The sequence below is a fragment of the Dromaius novaehollandiae genome, chromosome 5 (genome assembly GCF_036370855.1).
Source record: "Dromaius novaehollandiae isolate bDroNov1 chromosome 5, bDroNov1.hap1, whole genome shotgun sequence".
NCBI classification, from domain to species: domain Eukaryota; kingdom Metazoa; phylum Chordata; class Aves; order Casuariiformes; family Dromaiidae; genus Dromaius; species Dromaius novaehollandiae.
Window position 1 is genome coordinate 48,720,991 of NC_088102.1, and position 23,482 is coordinate 48,744,472.

At 36.8% G+C, this 23,482-nt stretch overlaps 1 protein-coding gene across 9 annotated transcripts in view; it reads left to right on the plus strand.

Annotated features, from left to right (window-relative positions):
• Positions 1–23,482, plus strand: part of LRRC4C (leucine rich repeat containing 4C) — a 546,204-nt gene that overhangs the window by 203,901 nt on the left and 318,821 nt on the right. For 8 of the 9 annotated variants that reach the window (XR_010389425.1, XR_010389426.1, XM_064512761.1 and 5 more), the window contains one exon: positions 14,331–14,420. The gene's annotated coding sequence lies outside the window, so the exon portion shown is untranslated. Of the gene's footprint in view, positions 1–14,330; positions 14,421–19,306; positions 19,413–23,482 lie in introns of all 9 variants that reach the window. The other variant, XM_064512763.1, reaches the window with a different exon arrangement.

Sequence of the window (23,482 nt, forward strand, 5' to 3'; positions counted from 1 at the left end):
AACCTCTTTTCAAGTACTTGAATTTCAAATTTCAGAGAATCTGGATCAATACTCAAAAACAGTCCGCTAATTCCACATTGTGCCATATGTCTGACCACAGTAATTAGGCCTACCAGTCTTGAATTAGGAGCATTTCCCTGTACTGCATTCATGTGAAAGTCTATATCGGAAGCTACGTCTCCATAAACAAACTGGTTCATAAATCTGCTATATCTGCCTTACACACCTTATAAGTAACTCGAACTCACCCATTTGCTTACTGAAGTTTTCTGTGAGTGCTAATACTACTCTGGCATCCAAGACAGAAATTTTCTGTTCCTCCCCCTTAGATTTAAGGCAGAATCTAAAAATTCCGTCTTTTAAAATCTTATCTGTATGGATGGACGCTTAAGGTGTCTGAAGATAAATAGCGACTGAGTGTTCACTCCTGTTACACTGGCTTCTAAATCTGGAAAACTGGAAGCTTACTGCCCATGTAAGCTTCCCCAAGCGTATGGTAAGGGCATGGCATATATTCTTGAAGGCTGTATGTCATCAAGCATTCCAGACATGCAACATAAAAATAACGCGCCATATAGCTGGGAATAAAAAGGAGGGATTTATTTTATAGTAAAACGTAGGAAAAAAAGTTTCAGAACTAATTGCTTAAAGTTGATTGAGCATAATAGATAGCTGTGTAGACTTGTTTCTCACTGGAAGATGCCTTGTAGCATTATACTTGTCAGCTATGTAGAAAATTGTTTTTTAGGACGACCAAAAAATCTCCTGCTGTGTGAGTCAGCTTTTCTGTTTTATTTACTTTTCAGTAGGCTGTAAAACATTGAACGATACTCATTTGATAGTTTTCTATTGAGGTAATCATAACGTAAAACTTGAGTAAGGTGCTATTCTGTATGTCTTCTATTTCATATCTGTTTCTTGTTCTAGTTGTCATATTCTATTTAAGTTTTGTTGTTTTGGTGCAGTCTTTGAATAATGTGGAATCTGGGAAAGAAAAGCAAGGCAAAATGCAGGAGACTAAATAAGCAGACAGCAAAAAGTCCTTGTCTATTTATGGTAGATATAGTTAATACTAGATTTTGGTTCATAATCAGATGATTTTTAAAAAATCTTTCTTCATGTATTTATTGATATGTTTTAATAATAGAAAGTAAATGAGTTTCTGTGTGGCTGTATTTGGGAGCTTCTATTATGTTCATCAAGTTTCTTTGCTATATAGCTCATTCTTAGAGATAAAACTTTATAAACTCTAGAAGGACATAGTGCTGAAAGGAATGAAAATACATCCAGTTATTTGAACTGGATATATTATTTTAATATATTGCATCACATTGTGAGATGAATGTTTTTTAGTTAAAGTCATAGCTCTGCAGATTCTATCACTTGTGTATTGTAATTATCTGACTGCCTTTTTTAGTCTGTCCTTTCAGAGGGTGCCGTGACCTTCTGTGAACACAGCTTTTTCTTCCCCCTCCCCTGCTTTTTAAAACTCTTTTAAGTAAAAAGAATAATTTTACATTGCTAGTTGTTCTTGTTATATGCAGCTTCACATCTCTGGATAACATAAATATGAAACAGCTATTACATGTAAAGAAAACATTTGTACTATTAGAATGGAATAATGGGTAGAGACAAAAATATCAGCAGTAATCCTTGTAGTCCTTATAATTTTTTCTACTCGCCCTTCATTTCCCATTAAGGAGCATAGCAACATAAAACCTAAATTAGCCTGTAAAATCAGCATATAGCAGCTTCAGGACGTAACTTGATTTCCTCTTTGGTTTTAACCACCGACTGTTAATCTATGTAAGGAATACTGAGATATGTATAATGATGGATGGATAATCTTTGTGTAAACTTTAACAAAAAAGCTTATTTAATTGGAATGAATGATGAAAGGCCACGGATTTGCACCTTTGACTTTCAGACTAACTTGTTCAGCAGCTGCATATAATTCTAGATGGTGTGGCCTGATGAGATCTCTTCGATCTTCCAGTTCAATTTACCAAGCCAAATAGGTCTGCTGTATTCATTTTAGGTTTACTTAAACTAATGCCAATAATGACGCTTACTAATTTTTTTCCTCTGTGAGTCATTCTGTTATTACAGACAGCACTGCTTTCTCATGAATTTGATCTCCCATGCTTTTTGTCATACTTTTTAGCTTTTTAAGTTTTTTAACCTGTTTATACTGTGCGTTTCAAGTTTGTCATGATAAGCTGTGGTGTACGCTGTAGTTTGTATAATGATAAGGTAATGGATCCTTTTAGATTAAGTGCTTTTAGTTGCTTGTGATCTGGGGGGACTGAATTTGGTGAACCATTCCTTACAGATGATCACCTCCAGCCACCTCCTTCAATACTTGCTACACATCTGATGATACCTGTAACAAAAAGATATTTTGGTTCAGTCTACGGCTCCATCATTTTATATAGTCTCGATTAGAACTGTTTAACTTTATTCTTTTCTCATACATAATTCACGTATTACAGAGGGCTTTATAGTCACTCAAACTGAGGTAGTATGAATAGAGCAACTGATGAAGGAAGGTGTTTTTTTTTCTTTTTTTCCCTTTTTTTCAGGTTAAGCCTTTCTGTTTATTCACAAGTCCTCCCCTTGACAGAGCAATTGCCTATGGGAATACTAAGTGTCATTCAAACAAAAAAGAGTCAATTTTGTTAGAAGAAGCATTCCAAAATTTTCAAATGATTTTTTTGAGAATTCTTCCATTTTTCATTCATTTTTCTTTTTTCCTCTCTTAAATTTTATATTTAAAGCACTTACATGACTTCAGAATCTTTTGTATTAAAAAAAAAAGAAGTTCCTAATTCATTTGGGTGCTTTAAAGAGGAATCTTTCTTGTTTTCTCTTTTACTTAGTAATTTCTGCAAGCATCTTTTAATCTGAGTAATTAAAGGGCGGAGTATTGCTATGCTCAGTAAATGCACAGTAGAGTTGAGAATAAAGCTTTCCTGAATCCCAGGCTTGTGTTTTAATCATCATGCACTGTGACATGCCACACAGTATTTCACCTTTAAACAGTGTCTGTAGTTAGAAAACAGTCTTTAAACAGTATGTTAAAATGTTTTTCTGGAATTGGTATTTATTTGATGATCTTGTACTTTTGGGGTATTATTTTTGTTTCTTTTTCAGTAGGTTGATATTGCGAAGTCAGCCTTGAGTCTACGTGTTCCAGTGAGATCATTCTGCATTTAAAATGAGTTGTCTGCACTGATGTAAGGAAGCTGGCCGGCTCTCCTGTACTTAGTGACACCCCCTACCAGAATTCACTTCCCTCTGCCATACCTGTGCTAATACTGACTTGGCCAGCGTGATATAGTCAATTCATGCTTGCATTTGAGACAGCCCGGGTTGTTCACTAAGATGTGCAGAGAATGGCTGATACAGGAAATAAAAATATATATATTTTCTTCCCACAACTGCTCTATTGTAGCGATCTGGAAGCCAGGCAGGTTGCAGAGCAGAGCTGCTGAGCGGGTTGGACCAAGTCAGAGTGGAAGCAGGCTGGTGCTACAAGAGTTGCTGTTTAATATAGTTCCTTGCTGCTTGCTGAGGTGCGATTGTGTTGCTGTGTTCACAGACACAGCGCGTACAGGGGGCTGTCTGCTTCCCATACTTCTTTCTTAAACTACTTTTTTCCCCCTATTCAGAAGTCGTTGTCTCCTGTCTCCACTGTGTATTTTGTTAGCAATTCTTACCTGTCCTTTGAGATTTTCAGAAAAATTATTAGTTATCTGTGATGACTATAGGGAAATAAGTAGAAATGTTTCCTTTACATTATTTGTTGCCTTGAATTGTGTAGTTGGCACCAGCGCTGTGAAATGAAAAATGTCAGTTTAGAGCATGCAGAGTAAGTATTTGATGTGCATCCTGGAGATGACACAATCGTTCATTAGGACATAATAAACAGAAGTACTACTTTCAGCAGCTGCTACTCTCTTTGTTTGGATTAAACTCCTTTCACATTGTCTTTGACAAAGTCTCAATGTCGGATTGCATAGGGCTTTTTCTCTTTCTTTTTCGGATTTTAGTTGGTGGTGACAACTGTAATCTTCTGTTCTCCTTTGCTGAGCCGAATGGCAAACTCTGGTCCTTGGCCAGATAATCCCCTCTGTGTGCTCCCTGGCTGCTAGGGCTACTCTCTTTCTTATTCAAGACACGTCTTGAAAGCATCAAATTTACCAGCATCCTGCAAACACTTTCTCTCCTAGTTCTCTTACTGGCTTTTTTCCCTTCCCTTTACACTTTAAGAGAAATCCTCATCTTTTTCTTGAAATCCTCCTTATGGACTCTCTTAAAGATACTGTATGTTCTGAAACTCTACTATTAATATATACTGTTCCTGTAATACTGCATTCATTTTAAATCATATGCATTTGGGGGATTTTTTTCAAGCTCTCTGACAATATAATTTAGACAGGAACCAAAATGGTATAGTCAGAGCTATTTCTGATCCAGTTAATCTTTGCATTAGAAGATAGTTCCTGGCAAGATACAGAAGTGAAAATTTAACTCTGTGAGAATACAAGAACACTTGACAACTACTATCATCACTGTAGCTGACTAAGAAACTGCTACTAGGAAATGTAAAATTACACTGAAGGAATCGGCTTCCTGACCTTTGAACAGGTTAGTGTTACTTGTTTCTAATAAAATACGTTGGATGTAATTTTATACAAAGAAAATAAAAAATGATATATTTAGGCAGATGCAAGAAAAATCTTAACAATGGTGAAAATTATTAGGTTGTAGGACACTGAAAAAATTCTCTTCACTTGTTTACAGGCCTGAGTATGTGGGTACAAAACGTGTACTTTGTGTCCTTGCAGTGAAAAATGAGACTCTGAACTCCCAAGTTTTCGTTTGAAGGAAATGTGTCATATTACAAAGTATTTTTAGTACAAATTTGATGAATGTGGAAGCGCTCTGTGACATAGTCAATCAGATCAGATGACCACATTACTGTCTCTTGGCCTAAAGTTTAGAGTAACATAAGAAATAAGAAGTCGAAAAATGCTGGAAAGTTGTGGTATTTGTTATATAATGTGTTTGCTACATGTGTGTGATATATTGTCTTTTTGTCCAATAAGCAAAAATAGATGTCGTTATAGGAAACCAACAGTATGGGATGGCAGTAAATACCAGAAAAGTCATAACCAGAGAAAAGCTTGGGAAAGACTAGCCACCCCAAAGCACAGCTGCAGGAGTGGAGGGCTTGATCCTGGTTAGGTTGGCAGCCACGCTCTGGTGAAAGGTGTCAGACCCTTGACGCAGGATGGGACTGGTGTTGTGCTGGGGCAGGAGCACAGCCATCCTCCTGGGGTCCAGGCAGAGCCTGAATCACCAAGGCATGGATTTCCAGTTCATCCCTCATCTGAACTGCTGCTCTCTGGTTTTCATATAAGAGGAGAGGATGACGGAGAGGAGGTATAGAAATTAGGCTCTGCTGGGTAAGCCTGCAGAAGTTAGCTCCAAGGATGAGGCATGAAGTAAATGTGTTGTGACCTGAAGGGTTGTATTTGCCAACTAGTGGCTACACGTTTGGAGCTCTGCTATGTGTGGTAAGTTACAATCACAGATGTATTTAAAGTGTTTGTGCTGTTGTACCTGAGCTTTGAACAAGGAACCTTTTAGTCAAGGTTTTCTATGATTTACCTCCACTCAAGGAGTTTAACTGAGCTTGTCTCAGGAAATCACAGTTTTCCCTTCTGGCTCACTTCTGCCAGGAATACATGATGTAGACCACCTATCTGCCATCTCACCTTGCTCAGTTGCATATATAATTCATAAAGCTTTAGGGTTTGTTTTATGTCTAGAGAAGCTGGTCTGACACTGTAAACCTGGTTGCGGAACCAAGGTTAATAGTTATTGTTATAACCACACTTAAACAGAAAATATGAAGCTGGCCAGGATTTGTGGATATTAGCTATGGAGAGCAAACAGGTAATGTTATGGTCAGTTAAATACTTTATGACATCATTAGTAAATTTTTGTATGAAGTATAAATACAGAAAAAAAAGAGTATATCTGTAACTAGACCTTGAAATAAAATCCCGTATTTCCCTCTCTCTTGTAAAGACAACTGCAACTAGAGCAACCCACTCCAAGTAAGAAATGAGAGATTTTTGAAAGTGATCACGTTTTCACAGTAAAACAACAGAGGTGTTTTCAAACATTTGACACTCACGTTGTTCAATTCATTTGGATTCAAAGATATTTAGTTTTTTCTGTTCATATGTACTGTAGTACACTTGTCAAAATATGACACTGAAACTGAAAATCAGTTGATTTGCAAAATACAAAGGTTTTCCCTCTATGTTCTATCCTCAATGAATTGGTGTTTTGTAAATACAGGAATGAACTCTGAAGGTGGAAAAAAAAGTTACGGGTCTTGAATATGAGGATTTTCTTCTATACTGAGAGACAGTAATTGGCTTGACTAAAGTGTATTATTAGTATCACCATTTAGTTTTGCATCTAATGTCAGTTACCAAGTTGTGCTTTTTGCTAGTGTGGATTTTTTTGTAAAGATTTTAGAATTTTTGCCATTCTTAATCAAAGGCAGGCATGATCTTCTAATATCTTTTTCCCTTTAAAAACAGAGAAGAAGAAAAAATGCAGAAAAGTCAATAGTTGATTAGAAGGATACTAATTTGTAAGGTGGGAATTTTGAGGTTCAAGACCCTGCTATTACTTGTTCCCAGATCTCAGTTAAATGCCTAAATTAGGTATTTCTCTGTCTGGTTTGACGAGAAACTCTATCTTTTATTGGGAAAAAATGCACACATATAAGTTTTTCTTGAAAATGGTTCATTCTGTCGAAAAATACTGTTATCGAAGAAGTGGGACATCCAAATAGTAGTGTTAATGATGAATAATATAATAATGATAATAAATATAATTTAAAAATTCTTGGCTACCTCTGTTCAATGTGCCATATGCATTTATTTGCCGAGATTCTTCATTAAATCTTCTCTGATCTCGATAACACAAAATCCTAATCTTTGACCATTGTATGCTTTCTCCTGTTAGGAGAGAGCCTATCAGAGAAATCTGTGATAGTTTATCCTGTAAATGAAGATCAGGTGAAAAATCATGTCAAGTTCTTTATCCCTGCTCTGTGGTCACGTTGGATTGGTCCCTGTTAGTCGTCTGTATTGAAGAGATCTAATAGACTGGTTTGTATTATGCTAGTCTACAACAAATCTTTACTGAAAATAGACTTTCTGTTATTGTTCTTTAATGCTATACAAACTTTTGTTGATTCTTTTGGAGATTAATTTTTTATTGGACAATGATTTTCTAAAATCTACCTATATTAAAACCTTGCTTTCTCTTCATCCACTAATTTTAAGAGTCCATTAAAAGAGAAGCCTGGGTCATATTGTAGAATCTGTCCTGTAATAAGCCTGAGTATGGTTTATGGCTTTGCCATTTACTGAAGTTGAGTATTGTTTTTTTTTTTTCCCCTCATTCCTCTATTTTCTCCATTATTTTTCTAGGGATAGAGACTAGACTTAGGGGTTTGTAATTGCTGTTAATGCATCCTCCTGCTCTGCAATAGAGAGTACCTATAGAAGTTATTTGACTTGTACTAGAGCGCCTGAGACAATGTAGTTCTATATATGAATATTTATTTATATTGCTGAATCCTTCTTAACAGCTTGAGGGGAAGGGACTGTCTGTATTCAAGATGAGATGATGACTCAGGCAAGATAATCTAAAGCGAGAATGACCATTACGCTGCAATCGCGGACCAGGAGAGAAGTGTGGGAGGAATTCTAACCAAATCTGAATTGTGAAAAGACTATCTGATATGTAAGAAGAATGGATGGGAAATTCAAAACACATAGCAGGTTGTCTTCTCTAAAGACAAGCTGTATCCTGTAAAAATAAATACTCGCAGTCAACATTCTGGAAGTATTTAGCATAAAGCTGGCACATTCCTTTTATGGCTAGAGGTCTCTTGGGGCTTATATGCTAAAATCAGCTCACTTATTGTTTATCTATATTCACCCCACTTCTTCTGTCTCAAACCCCATCGGATCTCCAGCCTTGTTATACCACCTGAAGTTCACCTTCACCTTACCTTCTTCGCAATTCTGCTTATTTGCTTTTTGTTTCAGTGCTGATGTATTTTACTTCTCCTCCTCTGAAGTCCCTTTGATTGTGTACATAATCACCCACCTTTGTTTCTTTCACTTTGAGCTCTATACCTACTTTTATGTTTCTTCCATTACTTGGAACGACCTCTCACTCATGTTAAAAGTCTCCTTCCTTCCCACTCATCTTTCCAACTGCCTTTACATACTCTTTGCAAAGCCTTCCAGTACATGTGGTTCTGAACAGACCATTAAGGTTTTGAAATAGTTTTTAGGCACATATTTAAATTTCATTGGGTTTAAGGACAAATTTTAACCTAAAAATGCGTAAGTTATGTTCTGAATATAATTCTTACTTTTTGTGTTGCTCTCATTATAGTATCTGTGCAGGCACTTATGTGCACAGATATAATTATAAGTCCAGGGATTGCAAACACATTGTACAACAGAAGTATAATTATAGTTTGATAATTAATAGCATGAATGTCATAGCTTGCCGGATTACTATTTCAAAAAGTGTCTGTCTCAGCAACTGGCAGGCACTTTTAAAAATAATCTGTAGGTTTTTTTCTTTGGGTTTAATAAAGATCACATCATAGCCATCATCCTGTCAGATCTCAAGAACGAATCAGTGCACGGCTTACTGCCTCAGGTTTGTCTTCTGGTTTTATCATAACTGCCAGTGCCTTTATTGCCGTTCCCACAATGATGTTCCTTATCTGGAAATACTCCATCTATCAAATTTACAGGAATGACATTGAGTTCCTGTGGTATTTCCTGGACTGTTTTTAAGTTGTCTACTAATTGTTTTTATACTGTTTGTAACTTCATGCAACTATTCTGGTACTAAGGAAGTAATAAATATTTGAAGACCAATTGGAAAATAAGCACTTTCTGCAGTGAGAGAATTCTAAGAAATTGATGATTATTGGCTTACACACTTGCAAATAAAACAAGCAGATGTTAAATAACATCTTCAGTGTTGAGTGTGATACAATTGAAATTTTTATGCCTTGCTTGCTCAGTTTTGCTTTAACTGATACAATGAAACTCTAATTTCCACTTGCTTTGGAGAGCTTAGAAATACTGCACCTATCCTGACTGTAGTGTCTTTACATGCAGAATTGCAGTAAAGAGCTGCAGTACTGAAAGCATGTATAGCCTGTTTAAAGGTACCCTCTGACCTTATTCTTTCTGAGGTAGGTAGATATAGATATATTGGGGTATATTGCCTATTTGCCATCAGTTATCTCCAGCAATCTGTATTTTCCCCTGACTAAATGGGAAAATTAAGTAACATAGCAAAATTCATGAGGGAGACATAGAAAATGAGGTGAATGTTACAGATGTTACCCTGTACATTTTGAATATTTGTGAAGGCACCTTGAAGTCCATTGACTTAAAATAGCTTTCAGTTCTGGGAATGACCCAATTCACCAAAATCTGGATTGTTTTTCTATGATTTTTTCTCCCTGGTGTTACACATTGGCTCACAGCAATGAAGTAGAATTTTTGTTTCTCTCTCTCTCTCTCTCTACATATATATCACTCTCTCTCCATCACTCTCCCTCTCTCTCCAGAGCTTTGATCCAGCACTTTTGAAATACGGGAATTGATTAATGCTCAAAAAAGAATTGTAAAGCATTTGGCTAAAATGGGAAAAAGATTAACTAAGGCCTACGTTATTTACAGTATTCCCCGGACAGCCAGTTCACCAGGTTGAAATGGCCATTACTGGGATGCAGCAGCACCGTTCTGTGCTCTGAAAAGATTCTGTGGTTTTTCCTGATGATGATAAATTCAGAAAATAGCTTCATGGAACTAAAAATGATATCTTGTGGGGGCAGTACCTGGCATCGTTCCACACATTTATTGTATCCTGTTTAGTTTAGGAAGGGAAGAGAGGGGGAGATCACACAAGGAAATAGTGAGACTGTCCAGTGGCGCGCCCTGCCACTGGTGGTGGCAGAAGAAACAGTTCCTATGCCTTTGAAATTCAGCTGTGAGGATCGAGCTTTAAACCAGAGCAGCGCTTCCTAATGTCGTGACTGCGCCTGCAGCCACAGCACTTTGTGCAGTAATTTGAGTCATTTCTCACACGCTCTTCAACACACCTAGAAGCTTAAAGTGCTCCACAGCCCACTACTTACCAGCAGTCTTCACTGAGCCTTCACTAACTGTTCCTTAAGCTGCTCTTGTAAAACAGAAAAAAAAGAGTTGTGTAAGGAGAAGGAGATAAGCTCTTGAGTTGCAGGCACCACTCTTCCCTAATGAGCCTGTGTTGAACGAGTGCCTTAGAAAAAGGGCTTGAGGGTGCCTCCTCCTCTTTTGGGCATAAACATAAAACCAAACCTGAGATTTTCTGTGGTAGTTGCATTACGTATTGCCTCGCCTTTTAGCAGAAGTAGTATTGACCATAGTATTAGCCCTTAGAGTTAATTCTGCTTAGCTGTATCACTTCCAAAATTTCTGTTTGAATAAAGCCACTGCTATCTTGGACTGTTTTGTGCTGCTGTTGTGTTGGCTCTTAGACAGCTGCCGTGTTCTGAATTCCCAAAGGGATTTTACTGGACTAGTTTTCTGTGGGACTCTGCAGTATTGACAATTTTTTTTTTAGGGTAAAGAATGCAGTCTAAATATAAGAGCAATATTATATAAGATCTAGGTAAGCTAATCTGTTTTCAGGATAGACTGAAACTGAAGCTGAATCCTTAACTGGCCCTTCTTTCTCCCCAGCGCTGCTGAATTTAGGCACAATTCAGAGTATGGGCAGCAGAGCCTTCTCTGTTGGGAAATGTTTTTCCTATTTTGCTCATTAGAAACATTGTTTTACTCTCCTCCCTCTTACCTTATGCTCCTGTAAGCTAATTTAAAGGGACTGACTAGCACTCAACACTTGAAATGCTGATTTACGTTTTGAGTTTTGTTGTGACCTAATTGTTTGGCCTTGGGTCAACTCAGTTCTTCTTTCTGTCATACAGAGAACTTTGCTCACTTTGTAGGGAAGTGCTACGGGTTGCCTCTGCAGCAGGAAATCTGAGGAATATGGTACAAAACTAACGTCACAGCCTCAGTTCTTAAGAATCTAATTATCAAAAAAAAGAATTCCATTAAAAGCATAAAGAAGGAATTGTAGCTGAGTATAGAAAAAACTGTATCAGGATAAAATTGGAAAGGCTGGGGCAAAATGTGAGTTATAACAACTGAACAGGTTATAAGACTCTGCAAGAGAAGGCTTTAGAAACATTAGAAATAACAAAGCGTGGAAGATATTGTAAGATGTTCATGGGAAAAGGGAGCATATATCACATGTTGTAGAGAAGGCTGAAGTGTTCGATGCCCTTATTTTTATCGGTCTTCACAAATGAGGTAAATTACAAGCAGATTTTTAACAGTTAATAACAAAGAGCATAAATATAGGCAAGAACAAAGGAAAACAGGTTAAAGCAGATGTATGCAAGTTTCATATTTATCATATCCTGATAAATTTTACCTAGGAACAATTAAGGAATTAGGAACTGTTAGTTGGTGTGAGAGAACTCATGGAGAGAGGTAACATCCCAGAGGGCTGGAAAAGGGCCAGCACTGTACCTAGCTGGGGGTTATAGTAGACTGCAAAGTAGATACATTTACTGTATTACACTACTGCTGAGCAAGAAGTTCAAAAAATGATGTTAAAAAATGAACAAACAAATGTAACAAAAATGTATGTCAAAAAACTGAATTTTTTCAAAATTTTATTTTCTCTGGTTTCATTTCATTTTTTTCTCTCTCTACTTTGTAATATTTTATTTTGATTCTAGTGATCTTTGGTTCCATATACTGTGTATTTACACTATCCAGATGATAGCAGCCGGATATTTCTGTGCGCTCAGCTGCAGGCCCTAATCCTGCCTGTACTCTGAGGTGGAAGTCCTAGTACTACATCACCGTGTGCACATCTATGAAACAAAGCTTAGGTGCATCCCTTAAGAGTAAATTTTGTGCCTCACAGAAATTTGGAGCTCATTGTTAACGTACAGTAAAATTGGCACACGGCTCATTGCTCATATCATAACTATTAAATTCCCCTAATTTACCTTTTCCTCTTATTTTGTACTCTTAATAGGTGGATGACCTTTGTGTTCATATGAGATGGAGCTTTTTCCAGAAAGTAGAGCTGCTTCTCAGTGCTTTTAGTGTAAGAAGAGAATGCCTAGAAAGCCATAGCAGTTCATCAGTCCTGACTCAGAATTGAAATAAGTGTCTGTTACAGCTCAAAGAAAGATCTACAGCACATCTAAGCCTGAGATGCTGGATCAGGCTACCTTTTTGGTCAAGAATAAGGGGATTTTTTTGACCTGGAGAAATGTCTGTGATAGGGGAGGTGAACTTGCACACAGATGAATCTTTTGAAATTATTCTGTAGGAGATGAAGCTTAGTGAGGTTGATAGAGAGAGGAGGGGAATGAAACATTTATCTGATTTTGAAATTTAAAGATGAGATAAAGGATTTTACAGCAATTTGTGTGATGGTTGTCTCTACTATCTGTAAACCCATTATGACTTTTGAAGAGCAACTGCTGCGGTTATTGGGAATACCTGCAAAAGATGAAAAGGGAGGAATTTATTTTTTTTCTCCTTCATGTACTAAGAAGTTCTACCTACTGACTCACCACCATTAAGACTTGCTTCCAGAGGAGGAAGGAAGGAATTCTTGAAAGAGGAAAGTCCAGCTTACTGAGGCATGCTTGAAACCTGAAAATTGCCAGAACAAGATTATTCTTTTGCAATGTCTTTTTAATTATGTCAGTTTTTCTGCTGTGCTTCTATAACTGTATTTCTAGCATTGTAAGTCAAGCTGAACCTGGAGACGTGCCTAAAGCCAGTCTGCATTTCTTTATAGCTAGATAAATACATCATAATCACTGTTCTGTGGAGGGCTGACAAAACGGTAAGGTTGTATCATGCTAGTAGCATTCATTCCATGAGTCGCTGTCTGCCATCACTTGCTTCTTTGTAAGTTATTTTATGAGGCTTTAGGTACTAAATGGACTTATTAGACTATATAATGATTTCTCTCAATGCCGATCATCCCCAGTAGTATTTTCTCTCAGTTGTGACAGGCTTTAATTTAATAAAAACTTCTAAATCATTTTTTTCTTAGCTTTTGTTGCCTTCATTTGTGGAAGGGTTGAGGACTAGTTCGAAGGCAGTCAAAAAGAGTAATTAAAAAAACCCAGCCTATTGAGATCAGGTTTAAATTGATGATTCAGGAATCTGCAGGAATATGTTCATCTATCAGAAATGTTTGAAATACCCTGTCAACAGCAAGGAATATTGCACATCACTGATTGGAAATCTTGCCACATTTTGGTCTTTCAGGGTAAGCAAGAAGGAAAACTCGTTAATGTGAGAACCTAGAGGATATTTATTTATGGATGTAACAGGAAAAAAATTTAAAAATCTGTCTTATTTCCTACCAGAGGAAATTGTTAAACTCTGTTAAGCTTCAGTCAGAGCAGTAGGAATGGACTGGACCTCATAAAACCTACTATATCTGACTATAGAGCTTCTTCCTTTCTTTGGGAGCCCACCCCACAGAGTGGAGATTTCACTGTTAGATAGTCTGTTCAGCCTACCTGTTTTCTTCATGTGTTCTCATTAGTCGGTATTAAAATTTATATTATATTAAAGTATATATTAAATACTAGTAAGTTATTGACAAGGGATGATGGGAGGTATTCTGGAATACCACCCACAGGATTTCTTTCAAATCCTTCTGCTTTTAATATTCAGAGGGAAAGGTTATATTTTTTCACAGGAAAAATCTTGTTTTGGCCAAGATGCCACCAAATCCTTTGGGGGGTGGGGAGGGACATATTTATGATGTCTGTTCTGCTGAAGCTGGAAATGTGTGCTTCCCGAAAAGCATAAACTTTGGTCTTGACAGAACAAAATAAAACAGAAATAATAAATTATGTCCCTGCAACTCAAATAACTTTTTTTCTAGATATGAAATGTATTCTTGTCTCTCATAAAATGCTAATAATGTGTTCACATGCACAAATAAAGATATAATTATGAAGATTTTTATTAAATTATAAGATGTTCTTGTAAATTTCCCGACCGAGATTTTATTTTTTCATACAATGTCACTTGACATTGCATGGGTACTGAAAAAACCTGCCATTTAACTTCATGATATTTTTTTCTTTGTCTTTCCAGAAATGAATTCCTTTATTGCAAGAAATTATGATTATTTGCTGGTGTGGAAGACAAATGAGCTGATGTTCCACTGGGTATTCTGAACAACATGTAAGTGTAATAAATTTACTGTAACACTGATTACATGTTCAATTCATCTAGTGATTATGATTTGATTTTGACAATGAAATCATTGGTTAAGGATTTTTCCTAATTTATTTTTATTGCAGCAGCAGATAAGGTAATATGACAGATTGTGTCTGAGGCAAGACCTTTCTGAAGGCATTGTTTGTCCTCTTGTTTTGCTCTGCACATTAATCTCCACTGGGCTCTGCTATGCATTCATAACCTTCGCTTTGGAAAATCCATGGCAACACAAGTCAGGATTAACGATAATTGATAAGCTAAGCTCTAAAGAAAATTATGCAGAGCCTACCTGGTCAGCAAAATGACCTGACTCTAGATAAACTTCCTTATTTGTTAGTCTCTCCCAAAATAGCAGTACTGTGACCTTTTGTAGCAGTAACAGCAAAGACAAGACTATGCAATAGCAGACAGAAATGTAAACTCTGATTAAAAGCTTCAGTTTTGAAAAGACACTAAGTAATATTAATCATCTTCTGAGATTTAATGTGCTGATACACTAGGGAAGGAGAAAAAGGCCATTTATTCCTTCTTATCACAACGTGTACTGAGCATTGTTGCTGTCTGGTAACAGTATTGTTTCTGATACTGCTGGTGGGATGGCATTCTTTAATTTCCTTCTGTTTATGCTTGATTTCATTGCCATAAGCATTTCTTGCCTGATAAAGGTCCAGCAAAATGATCTTTTAATTCTTGAGACTGATGTTGCTAGAAGCTCTGAGTAATCAATTGACTTTTGAAAGGCTAACTGATTCAGCTCTCTTCATGATCTCAGTTCTGGCTTCTTTGCTCACAAACATTTGCGGAGACGGTTTTATTGGCTCCGGTATTTGGGGACTGAATATCTGTTGTTCAAATAGCCGTGTACTCATGCAGCAGCAGGATTTTGAGCATCCTGTTATTCAGTGTTGTGAGCTTCCTGTCACTGTTTTTAGAAAAGCTCTAGTCCAAGAGTAGAAATGGTATCAGCTGACTGAAATGGTGCATCATATAGAGTGACTAGTGATAGTCTAAACCTGTGGTCTGCCACACAGCCAGACAGCTTGCCTTTCTTCATGTAGACTTTTCTACAACTCAGAATAATTCTCTACTAAAACCCTGATAATAAGAAGGTATAAAAGTGGTTCTCTGGTCAAGAAATTTTGGGAAGCCTGGTGTCAAAACACTCCTCTAGCTAGAAAATTGACAATGATGTTTGTAGCTTTATAGAAGATTAGATTGGGGGAAAAATAAAATCACCAGACATCCCTTATCAACATCTGTAACTTTGTTGTGATTACATAATTTAAGATAAAAGTTATCACTGTTTGGGAAAGAAAATAGATTTTTCATCACTGAATTATGAAGATGAATACTTATACTTGATATGCACGTTAGCTTTTGAGACAGAGATATACTTGCAATACATATGAAATGGATTAGTACTACCTTATTGTCCAGTATAAAAGCTAGATTGCGCTTAGCCTAATGTGACTGTTTAGCCAGTGAGTGAAGCTAGCAAGAAGTTTCCCCTTTCCTTACGTGCCATCCATCATTTACATTTCCTGTTATTACAGTTCTTGTAATTTTATGATGCCCAATTCTTCTCTGTGCTTTCTGGAAAGATACTTATTCATAATCTCTGTTTGAGCAAAAAAATGGCAAAAGTTGCACTACACAAAGTACTGGTATAATTATAAATGCCTCAGCACAGCACTTACCAAAATAACACATTGGTACATTGGGTGTTTTATTTTTCAGTGCATTCAGCAATATTTTAGCTTTGTTTCCATTCTCAAGACTGGTGTTAAAAATCCAGCGTATTCTTGAAGCAATAGAATGATGCTGCTGATGAGGAGAGCTTATCTACATTTTTCAACACAATGTTTTGTCATCAGAACATGCCAGTTGTTTGAAATTGAAATATTTGAGTTTCATCAGTCTTTTAGCAGAACAGCCCACTTGAATAAACCTTTAGTAATACCAATTCTTTTGCCATTTGTGAGAACCCCCTTCAACACAGTTATATAAAGAAAGAACCAGATACTCCAAGCTCTCTGCCACAAAACTTGGAGCACGGAAATTGTGAGCATGTGATCCTAGCCAGGCTGCGCGCTCCCGGTCTGAAGAGATTGAGAGCCCTAGTCGTTCCTGCTCAGACTGATCCTGGTCTCTGATACTGGGGCAACAACTGACTTTTTTGGTTCATTTCCTTACTATCTTTAATTTTCTTAATTTTCTAGACTTATTCTTGGTTCAGAAAGTACATTCATGTTCTTACAAAATTATATCATGGAGTAGAAATTTTGAATTATGAATTTGATTGCTGTGTACTTTGGGAAAAAATCATGTGAATAGTGCTGATAATAATCCACGTATATATTATTTTTACAGGAGTTTTATGTAAATAATATTTGTCAGATGAAAACACTGTGCGGACATGACTAATTTCTTTCTCTTGAAAGAGAATTAGCTGCTAACTGAAAGCATTATATACTGTATAGTTTCTTGATACATTGTTACTTTCAGTTCAAAAGAAAATGGCCCTAAAAGCACAGAAATGAGTGACAATATGTTAGGGGACACATACTAAAATAATCTTTGTTTACTGAAGCTGCAGCTTGCATGCAAAAATATCATTTAACTGTGATAACAGAAATTACATTTTAATCAATATGCTCTTTGCTATTAATCCATTTTTCCCCTTTCATCTGAAGAGGCCCTAAAAACATGTTAGACAAATCATACTGTTTAAAAACTCATTTGAAATAAAAATGCCTTTGAATCCTTGCAATTTCAGGCATGCATTTTGCAAAAATAATGTTTCCATGCTGCTAGTATATGGATGCATACTAGTAAGTGTGCACAATGTACTTTCTTATTTTGTCCACGTTTATTGTTACAAATGAAAATTTTCAAACTAGTTGAGCCAACTTCTGAGGGAACTGTGGGTTTTATAATAAAAACATTGAATTTGGCATAATATTATGGAAGACCTAACAAATTTTAAATTATAAGGGCACTACTGATTATTGCTGTGTTGTCTTTTGAAAATCTGAACATATTTCTACTCGGTGTTCTTCTGATACTGATTTTTTTTTTATTTGTCTTTTTATATTAGTACTTTTCTCTTTGTAAGATTTTTTTTCCTTATAGGTTTCTTTTTCCTGGCTTACACTGGTATTTATATGTAAATGGATATTTCTATTCCTCAGAAACATTAAAAAAAAATTAGTAGGAGGCATATATAAAAAAGACAAAAAAAGTTTTTTTAAAAAAATCTTAAAATAGGAAAGTTTTTTTATATATATAGTTAAATGCCACATTTTAAACCACAAGGGCATGGGCAGTGGAACTCAGGGAAGCTTTATTTCATTTTTACCTGGCTCAGCATACTGCTTTGCAGCACTGTTTAAGAGTTTGTGACAGCTGTTTCTTGCTAACAGAGGTGTACAGGGTCAGGGTGAGGAGACTGAGTTGCCATGTTAGTACTTTCTTTGTATTCCCGTTTCTTAGGAACAGATATCAGTTCCTTAGCTATTTTTTTCCTGCTTGATATACAGCTTATTTAGTGAATCAGAGGCACAGTCAGGATTTCATAGCTTTACTTTTCTATATGAGGAACTATCTGTGGGCATCAACACTGCCATTTATACCAGTTTTGTTGCTTTTGATAAATACTGCAAAGTTCTGCAGTCAGACCATTGTTGCTTCACCTATAGATTTTGCAGTACAGCAGGTAAGTCCCTGGAAACAGGTTCATTTTTTTTCAGATCTCCCTCCAATAGGAATTTCTTTCTGTTAACAGTAGCTACTAGCTAGGCGTAGTGTAGCCACCAGCTAGTTGCAGCTAGTGTAGGGTTAAAACGCTAAGACAGATTTTTCCTTTGCAGCAGAAGAGGTGCTGTCTCGAGTCATTTTACCTTCTTCATGCTTCATCAGTCTCAAGTTCAGTCTGAAGTGCAGGAATTGGTAGTGTTTGTACCTAAGCGAACCCTTCTGTGTGCTTTCTGTGCGGGAGAGCATTAATACAGTTCGGTACTAGTAGAGTCTCAGCTGAATATCTCCATGAAGCACCTTTCTAGTATCCACTTTGTCTGATACACACAAAGACACTGGTCTTATCATACGCAGGGCTCTTGGTCAGCTACTGCATTTATCTTTTTGCTCTCTAATGCTAGCCTACAGGTGGAGAAATAACTGCTAATTTAGTATCATTTCTTCATTTCTGCTGCTGCTTTTGGTCTGGCTGTGACACTTTTTAGCTACTTAATATCCTATTTTAAGTCTGTACTTTCAGAGGGGAGGAGAGAAAACAAACCTGTTGTTTTCAGGGTAATTAGCTGTGTTGAATGATAACCACAAATCCATTAATTTGTCGACTGGAAGCGTCAGCACTGTTCTTGTCTAATAAAGGACCATGGGCTGGGTTCCATGACAGTGGCTCATCCATATTCAGGGTCTACAAGGCATGGCCCTGACATGTCCTGATCTAGACAAGATGCTAGTGCATATAGGCCATGTGACAAAGCATTAGCACAAGGTCATGCAGGCTTCCTGTGGCCGATACAAAGCATGCCTGATTTTTGACACTCCTGTTTGTACAGTGATCAAAACAGATTAGACTAAGCTTGCATCCTCATTTGGGCATGCACATTCCATCCCTACCATAGACTAAGTCACTTTATGTTCAGTTAATGTCTTCTTTATTCCCTTTTCTCTCTGTTATTTTGGAGGACTGTTTGTCTTGTATCATGTTTTTGTGTAGACACTTCATCTATTCATAGCTTCTGTGGACCTACTTTGATTAATGATTTTATAAACTGTATCTGTATAACTCTAAATTCTAATCGATTCATCCACAAAACCTACAGCCACTACAGCATTGCTCAAGGTTCAAGAGTGAAATTCATAACAAATGTCAGAAGGAACAGCATCGTGCTTGAGATTGAAGAGAGGCTCAGATTGAAGAAGCCTCAGGTAGGTTTTTTTTCTCATCTGAAATAATGAAGGCAACGTTCTTGATTTACATGCTGAAGGAAATCAGGCAGATCGAAATCATTTATGTGATGATGATCTCTGTGGAGTATTGAAAAGAGGAAGCATTCATTTTTCAAGAGCTGCAATTTCTTTCAAGAATGTTCATGAAGGAAACCGCATGGAGAAGGGGGGCTTTTTCACCCACTAGGCCCTGTTAATTGCTTGGTTTTGTCTCCCTGTGCTGAACTGCCCGCCTTCTCAGACACCACAAGAGGAGCTGCAAGGTCTTTACTGTGCACCGACCCTGTAGTCTCTTCAGACAAAGTTTGCCCATGTCTTTTGTGATTTCAAACAGAAGCTTTCATATGTCATCCAAAGCTAGCGTGGCTGCTTCCCCACCTGTTTGTGATGTGTTATGTAAAACACTTTGGTTTCTTTTTCCTCCCCCAGCACTACCAATTCTTCTCTCCATTTGGCTTATTTTCAGGCATTACGAAAAATGGTGCTAAACCAACTATTTCACCTTTTTTCCTAGCTATGGCAGTAGTTTGTTTCTGAGTGTTGGCAGGACTCACTGAAGTAGTCAACTGCAATGTCCCATTGAAGAAGCCTTCACCTGTTCCTTGATTCATTGTATGAGGGTTTAATTTTAAGATACGTTAGACAGACCCTTGAGACAGCCACTGTGGGTAATTACTATGATTTAAAAAAATGAATGGGATGAATAATTTCCAAGGCATCCAGGGTTATATTCATCTTGCTTAGTTTAGGTATCTAAGACTATCTAAGATCTAACTATCTAGGATCCTCTTGTCTAGAAGGTGGTGCTTAGGTGAATTTTGAAGACAGGTATGGTGAGCTGCCCCACAGAAGTGCCTATTTTTATTTCATTAATTGTAAGGTGAGTCTACATGGACTATCTTAGACTTAAGCAACTTATTTTAGATATTTAAAAGTTAAACAGCATCAATCCCATCCTTTGTGATGAGAGCAAATTTTGCTTGGTGGGTTGATGGTCAGTATAAGAAATCCCATCTACCTTGTGATCTAGCAGAACATTTAATTTTCCAGGTGTTGTCCATCACCTAGTTTATGGTGAGATCTTGTGTTCGGTATGTGAATAAATATTGAAAGCTACCTTTTTTTGTGTGTATAAAGGTATAAACTCTGAAAAAAGTTATCAAATTTTATTACAATGTTGTAATTTTTCCCAGAGAGTGGCACTACTACTTATGCAGAACCTTATGAAGCCTGCTAGTTTAAAAATGGGAACTAGTCCCGTTTCTTCAAATGTGCGTTGTCAGTTAAGCGGCTGTAATGCCATGTAGCATCTTCTCTGTGTTGCTTCAATCAAAGATTTTAGGTAGGTTTTTTTAAATCATTTACTTTGCTTTACAGCGACACCAAACATCTTTCTGATACTTTGCCTCTTGTCCGACTAACTCTTATGCTCTTAAGTTTGTGATCAAATTCTGGTCTGGCAATAATCAATTATCAGTGGCAAAATTTGAAGCTTTGGAAGTATGCTACTGATATCATCATTTTAGAAAGAAAAGGTACTCTGTCTTTATGTAGATCACTTAAAATACATATTTTTCAGCAGCCTGTCAAGGTCACTCACAAGTTTTTCAGGTTGTTTTTCCACATCGACCACTTGAAGTGTGTCTTTTTAAACTTGATACAGCAAGACCGATGGCAGTGAGACTGTTGCTCTTGCATAGTCTTTTCAAGTACCCGCTCCACAATCTAACCTAGTCATCTGTGCGGATATGGGAAGCACATTCAGGTGATGGAGATACCTGACATTTTAAGCATGTTCTCTGTATGATTCTGTTAAATTAGTCGGTGGTACACCTGTAGCTTTCTGACAAAAACTATGCTTGCCAAATTACTGGATGTGTCTATTGATGTACTTGGCTTGTAAGCACACTATTTGACATTAATTGAACATAAAGTGTCTTGCCTGCCAGTCTGTGACACGTTTCAAACAATAGTATCATTCCCAACAATATCTAGCTAATTTTACCAAATATCTAAGCCAATTCCACAAACCCAAAGCAGCAAATAAAAGAAATAAATTACAGCACTTATTTAAATTAAATTGCATTGAGACCACATTCATTTCAATCTGTTTATAGTAATCCTACACATGTATTAAACACACTTGAAGAGGCAGCAATATTTATTTACATGTTTAGAGTACATTAATTTTAATTCCATTAATTAAATATTATTTACATTTCATAAATGCTGTCATCCTCAGCAATGATAGTAGTACAGTGCGTTATGTATACCATATATCATATATTAAATACACTTTATTCGCAAACTAAAAGGTCTGTTGACTCATTTGCAGGCTTTTAGTTTTCAGACTGCAGCTCTACCTGACAGTGATGTTACTAAGAAATATGTTTTGACATCAATTTTAACATCACTTTTAAGCAAAAATAGGAATATATCCTGTGCATGACCAATTGTGAATTAAAGATGATGTTTCTGCTAAATGACTACCATCTCTAATATGGTGCGATTGATGTTCATCAGATAACTGAAACTTTAAAGCTATTCTATGCCCTAACTATTGGCAAATGCCATACTTTTATCATAATGTCCTTAAAGCTTTGATGTATTTACATAAATCTCACAACCTGTTCCTGAAGAGGAAAATTAAAAACACTTAGTCCACTTTTATTCTCTGTGATTGCCCTTTAAATACCAGAATAATCATTCAGGATGTGAATTTTTCCTAATCTGAAGACGTGAGGGTCCTTGATCTTGCAGAGAAGCTTGAAGGAATATTTAGCTATGGACTCTATTTGTTATATGATCCTGTGATCTCTTGGACCAAAGAATTAAATCTCTCACAAGTGACTAGTTACTAAGAAAATCCTATGCTTTTATATATTAATCTCTGTATTTAGTTTTTTTCTGTTAAGCAAAGAGGAATTTACTCCTTAGAATCAGATACTACATTGTAGTGTTGATGGATCTGGCTGTATGAGAAGCATAAGCTTCCGACCACGGTCCTGGAGAACTTGTTTTCACTCGCTTGTGTTCTTGTTTGCTTTTATCGTCACTCAGGCAGAAGGCAGAGGGCTGCTGTAGCGTATGTTACAGCCGGGCTCTCGTCCTCATTAGTAGCATCTCCGTGGCACTGGAAAGCGTGTGATGTGCTGCCTTCAAAGCCTGCACTCTGTTTTGCAGGTGAAGTGTATGCCAAGACCATATATGCGATAAGAAGATCTTATTGGAAAGGAAAATTTTGATAGACATAATTATAATACTTTGAACACTATAGATGCATTTGAACACAACAGAGAAGTGTAAAAGAGTTGCACTTTCTCACCAGTAGCAAAAAGCAGTGTCTGAAATTCCCCAGTTTTAAGTTATTGATACCAATGCAGCTCTTGTCTCAGCGCTTTGTCGTGGCTGTTGTTGTTTTTACCGGCATCCTGCCAGTACTTGTTTGTCAAAATTTCAGTCTGTTACAATTCTGGTGCTTGGTAAATGTCCCAAACTGCTTTATGAACAACAGCCAGAGACTTCCGAGCCTCTGAGGTGTATGGTTAGCTGTTACTGCTTGAGCAAGGGGGCAGAATTGATATGGTAAAGTGATGTCTATGGTGTAAGAAGTGAATAGCAAGACTTTGAGTCACTGATTTCTTCTCTACAAACCACATTATGCCTGAAAATAAGTTCCAGCCTACCTTCTGCATTTATGTTGTGATAGCAATACTTATTCCTACTGTTCTGCCATAAACTTTATGATAAACAGATGAGTTTCATATCGCAATATGATAGTTTGCTATTTAGTACACACAGCTATTTTTCTAGTAGATCTACTTCCCTCAAATATAAGATGTTGAGCTCTGTGATTTTTCTGTAGGTTTCTATATATCTAAATGTAGCTGTCATAGAGAAGATGCATCCTCTCAGTTCTAGTACTTACTGCCAGTCTTGTTAGAGAGCCATCAGTCTTGTAAATGGAATGACTTAAAATGTAAGGAACAAAAATAATTAAGCATGGATAACAGAGTTTGGCTAAAATAAACTAAGCTTCTTTCTTTCTT